The 6,000-nt window shown below is 40.4% G+C and overlaps 1 pseudogene; it reads right to left on the bottom strand.

Moving 5' to 3' along the window:
* Positions 1-4,705: 4,705 nt before the first annotated feature.
* Positions 4,706-4,825, bottom strand: LOC132035691 (5S ribosomal RNA; annotated as a pseudogene).
* Positions 4,826-6,000: the final 1,175 nt, after the last annotated feature.

Raw genomic sequence — 6,000 nt, 5'->3', positions numbered from 1 at the left:
ATTACTCACGACGTTTTCCAATTTCCACAACTAATCAACCCGCTATACGATTATTTAACGACTTTATCTTCGTGAATAAACCAAAAGTAATATTAATAAGGAGAGATTCATACCTTATTCTTGTTAAGACAGCAATATCTTCAATATCCACTTTGAATTCACGCCAAAATCCACCGCAAAACAATACTAGAACCATAACTATACGCTTCTCGAGCCTCGGTTCACCAAAATCACTTCAAACCCTCAACTTTTTATGACATAATTTCCCTTTGTGTGTGCTGAGCCTAAAATCTGATTTTTTACCCCCTTTTATAAGGTTCTAAATTCAGGTCGAGCGATTGTAGCAGACCTTGCAGCAAGTCGGATTCTTGTGGCGATTCTTGTAGCACGCGTTCTGCTCGTCGCCCTAACTTGTAACGTTCATAATTCTCTACTCCGATGTCGTATCGACGAGAGGTTTATTGTGTTGGAAACTAGACTCGACAAATTTCAATTTAGGCTTTTGAAACCCCTTAAAACTCCTAATATACTAGGAGATATACCCTCCAAAATTAACCCAAAAGTCTGCCAACTTTTTTTTCCAAATTTTCGCCAAACTTATTTTCTTCGATTTGCTTGATCCCGGAACCTTTAGATACTTGCTTAACACTTGGTAAGAGTATTCATTAGCCTTATAACGGTTCCATGACCTCTCTGAGCTTACGTTAGTTTACTTACAATGCAAACAACGTAATTTTTTTTTTTTTGAGGTGTAACATTCCTCCCCCCGTAGGAACATTCGTCCTCAAATGTTAAGCTCTTAGGGATTTCTACAAAAATTTTGCCAGAGTTTCCCTTGCAATTGTACCACTACCATCCTGTCACAACAAGCCAAAATATGCAATGTCTCACAGGGTTACAACATCAATACCCATGTTGGCCACACACGACCAAGAAATCATTCAAAGAAGCATCACATACCTGAGGATAATGGTGTCACTGGATGGAGCTCTTTTGTTCTCATGTACATAATCAAAAATCAACTAGTATCCCGATCTCGATATGTTCCCATTATAGTAATTTTGCCTTATTATTTCACGGCTACTCGCCATCCTGCGAATACTCTCTTTTTCTCGCTTTTTATTTCCCTATTAGTGGGCAACTCCCCTGTTTACTCCTTCGATGCTGCCTCGAGCTATCCCTTCTTATACTCATTGATTTTTTGTACGCACTATATTGTCTTCTTGTAATTCATTGGTTAGGCTCTCTGATCCCTTACAACTTCATCGTAATTCCACTTACACTGACTCCCCACAGTACTTTATTACTAATAAGTCCCTACTCTTAACGGTTATGTTTCTCAAGCTATCCATCCCAATTCTTTTCCAAGATCAGCTATAACAATATCCTCAACACAATCTCTTAAGTACGTACATACGTAACGCTTCCTCACCATCTTTATTATTCCTCGTAGTAGGGTTATGCTTATAATAAGCTAATAATCATAGTTCAACTAATTCATAACCCAGAACATCTTCGAGCTCCTATCAAAACTCTTCCTTTAATTTCCTTTCCTCAAATCCTACAGTATAAATTTATAATTATAGAGATAAGGCAAATTCTCACTTTACCAAAACTTCCTCCCAACATCAGTATACTTATCTTTGACTCCCTTATACTGGTGATTACTTAGCTAGTTGTTATTCTTCGTTAGCTTTCCATTGTTGCCTTTATACCATGTTGTTGGACATAACCTCATGTTGATGGTTCATATAGTTCCATAATATACACTCTTATATTCGGTATGGTTAGCGACTCGTGAGATACTTTCCAATCTCCTAATAATCGCTATCTTTCTATTATAAAACATCAGTCCCTCTCTCGTGGAGATCGCCAAGCCTCCTATCATTATTCCTTTTGTTGGATTTTTACTCCTTCCGATACTAAGATTCCTTTTTGTTGTAACCTAAAGTGTCCTTTATATTCATCATCCTTTTCACCATCCTCTCGGTAATTAACTTGGAGACCGTTCTTACTCTCCTTGTCGCTCTTTAGGACATGTCACCGCGTATCAGGGTGCGGTACAATTTCCCCGGTACGAGGGATTCGAATCACGGTCTAGAAACATCATATCTCACATCATTTTCTTTGACTCATTAATTCCCCTTATTTTCCTATCATACTTTCTTTCTCATACCTGCCCCATAATATACTTATTTTTCAATCCATTTTTGTTTTCTCCTGATACATTCTCGAACTTTGGCTTTTTCAAACTAACACATTTCTTTCTTTGGAATTTTTGGGAAGGTCATAATTCATTTCAAGACTAAATCTGCTCCACCCCCCCTCCCCCTCCCCTTTTAAGGATGTTCTTATGCATCAGTAACCTTTGAATATTAATCATTTTTTATAATCACCTGGCTGACCTTAACAATCCTTCTACCCCTCAGTTCCTTATAATGCCGGAGTTCCTTTCATCACACCGTTTGACTTATTTCCCTTTCTGCTAGTTGAAGCCTTGTATCAGATCAAAATGTTCATACATATCATATCCAATGCGGATTCCTCCCTTATCGCCTTTTCACTTCTATCTTTCGTGACTAATAATTCCCTGGGCTGATGAATTAATAGGGACAGCGAAATTCATTAAGCCCTCTGTAGAATGTCCGATGATACCTCGCTCCTTTAATCCCTAGCTATTTTTCCACGATTATCTTCGTAATACCTTCTAGATTCTTCTTGCCCTGGGTTCCCACTTCTGGTTTACATCTATATTATACCATTAAAGGCTAATATTCCATACCATCTATTCCTACGTGTCATCCTTTCATTCGCTTAGCTCATTTGTCCTGTAATTCTGCTTAACTACTTGTTTGCATTACAGCTATGCATCATAATTCTTCCAGTGTTCTGCCGCTTCTTGTTCTTATCATGAAATCCTTACAAAGTACACCCTTTTCTTTCTTCTTTCGTCGAGTCTTCATCTTCCTTTCTAACACTACAGCTGGTTCATATTTATGCATATCCCCCGTGTATCGTTCTATTTCCTTTATAATCGAATCTTTGTATTACTCATCAAGGTTCTTATCCTATGTTACTGATGTTTTGCCTTTTGGCCAGACTTGTTTACTTATTATTCTTTCTCCTGTCCTTGGTGATTGTTCGATTTTCTTTAATCAATCCATTAGTGTACTTTTCTTACTTTCATCCTCAGGACCTTCCTTGAGTCCCTTTCCTCTGAAGCACTCTTCTCCACTTGCAATTTTTATGGTATTGTCCCTGAAATTCATAAAATATCCTTTCCGAAATGCAAATCCGTTCTATTGCTAAATCATCTTTTAGAAAGGCTTTCCCGTTTCCGAGGTAATCATGTCAGTATGGTTGCACATTTATGTCTTCGACTGCCCCTCAAAAGCCGAAAATCCCTTGGCATTTTTTCACAAAACCTGCTTATTTCCTCCCAGTTCACATCCTTATTCGTTGTTACTGCCCTTTAGTCCCACTTATCAGAATCTGGTTTCGAACCCTTTACATTCGTCTTCCGTTCCATACTACATACTCCATTCTTTCCGTATACTTACTTTCGAGATTCATCCGAATGGTTCTTTGCCGTTGTACGTACCTTAAAGATTCCTATCTTGAAGCTTGAGTTAACCTTTTTTTTTTTTTTTGCAACATACCTCCGTTGCTTACACCTCTCCTCTCCTCAGGGCATCCTAATCTTCTTACCATTGTATACTCACTTTCTCCCTTTTCCCTGATGTGATTACATCAGGATTATCCAACTTTAATTTTAGAGAGACTAATGTCACCTCGCCCTGTAACACTTACCACTTGAACTTCAATACCCTGTTCAATTAGCACCATTAACACATCACAACATCGATTATCGGGGCACGCAAACTGATTGACGACACATAGAATATCGTATATACCTCTCCTAATTGAAAAAGGGCAAAAAAGGTACATTGAACAAAAGCACAAGATTCAAGCATACAAATCAAATATCAGTTGAGATGGGCCAAAATTACGAACAAAAAACATGGGAACCAGCGCAACAGCAGCAAAATTAAGTACAAACAACATCAACAGGAAAGAGCAAATCACAAAAATACACAAGCAGCAGCAGAATCATACCTCGGGGAAAGCAACAAATTCAACACAACCACCACAGATTTGTGAAAGAGAAGGACGAAACCCAACTGGAACAACCCCAAAAGCTCAGAACTGCTGAACGAGATTGGGCGAATGCCCAAATGAAGGAATCCAAAGCGGGGAACAAAAAATACCAAAGAATACTTACCTATGAGACATTTGGAGATGGAACAAAATCAAGATTGATGTGGGAGGAGAAGATTGCACAGAGAATGATCCACATCGCCATTATTAGGAACTATGCTTTCCTTTTCATTTCCTTTCTAGGACTTTCAGATAGTTTTTTGTTTTTTGGTTTTGTTTTACTTTTGAATTATTTGTCTTTTCCTACTAAAATAGTTAGTGGGCCCTGCTCACTGACCTTAATTTAAAAAAAAAAAAACTTACAAAATATTCCCAATACTATTTTAAACTCGTCCTAGTTCTGTAGCTATAATACGTCTTCTCTCTCTTTGCCAAGCCGGTCCGCCTTATCTCTCACAATCATTTGGGGTTTCCAACCGTGAGTTTCACACGCTTCTGATTTCCCTCAAGCTATTCTAGTCCCTCATCCTTCTCTTATGTCCGAATTGGTAGGACTCTTAGTACACTTCCCAGGGGGTCACCCATCCTAGTATTACTCTCACCCCGGCACGCTTAACTTTGGAGTCCTAATGGGATCCGGTGCGTTAATGCTGGTATGATGACATCCACCCTGCTGCGTGACCTTTATCGCATGACCTAGAACAAGTTAAACTTCTAACGGATCCCAATAAAATTCCTATAATGCATCTCCCTCCGGATTGGAAAGATCCCTTACTTTCCTGATCGAGCAAATGCTAGTTTAGCCTTCAAAACTCTTAATAATAACCATCGATCAACACACGACTGTCTTCCATTCCTAAATTTAAGATTCCTAGTAGGGCCAAAACATCTTAGTCGCAGTTATCCATAAGTATTTTGGTTATCGATTCCTCTAAAACTCCCATTTGTCACCTATTAATGATATCCTGCAATAATTGTACACACATAAGAAATTTCAATAAAAGACCCATATACCTGTAGCCAGCATGTCCTGCTCTTGGTCTAGAGGGCTGTAAAGTGAAGTGTCCTCTTCATTGTCCTCCCGCCATCTGCTAGTCTGGCCCTCCTCATCTCTCTCATCTGAGTCCGAGGGATACGGATATTCGGGCAGCTCCTGGTTTACTGACGGCCAAGATAATGGGCTAGAATAATCAGTAACACTCTCAGGCATAGCTGGCCTGACATAGTGCTCTGCCATAGGAGCAGCTGGGGGAGTCAACTCTAGTACAGTCTCGAAAATCTCCTCCTCTGGAGTCCCATATGAACCCTCAGACGGGTCCGTGTCATAGCAGTCCTCCGATGGATCCTCCTCCATAGAAGTCAAAAACTCTGGGGGAATTGTCGCAGGGTTCTCAGAGGGATCTGTCTCGAGGGAATAGCTAAGGCTCCCCCTGCTCGGACTCCTCCTGCTCGATCCCGGAATCTGTGGTCCTGAATCCACTCTAGGGGTCTTCTTGGCACCCCCACTGTCTGAGGCCGATCTCTTCATCTCTACCAATCTTTTCTCCCCTACAAGAAAAGAGTGTCAGAAGCGATCTTTCCTAGACGCTGGCTCTATCGCACGATCTAAGATAGAAAGGAAAGGTCAATGGTTCCTAAATGCCCTGCAGCCTCTTGTTTATAAGTGTGGCGCGCTTCACACCCATAAACAAGACTCTACTGGACACGGTCTGTAGACAACCCTAGGACAGAACTGCTCTGATACCAAGTTTGTCACGCCCCAAATCTGGAGTGGCGTGACTGGCACTCGATGCCCGTCTAGGCCCGAGCGAACCACTCTAAATCTGCAACTCTGGGAGTAAC

Source organism: Lycium ferocissimum, chromosome 10 (genome assembly GCF_029784015.1).
Source record: "Lycium ferocissimum isolate CSIRO_LF1 chromosome 10, AGI_CSIRO_Lferr_CH_V1, whole genome shotgun sequence".
NCBI classification, from domain to species: domain Eukaryota; kingdom Viridiplantae; phylum Streptophyta; class Magnoliopsida; order Solanales; family Solanaceae; genus Lycium; species Lycium ferocissimum.
Note: the sequence above shows the minus strand (reverse complement) of the source record. Positions and strands in the feature narration are given on the sequence as shown.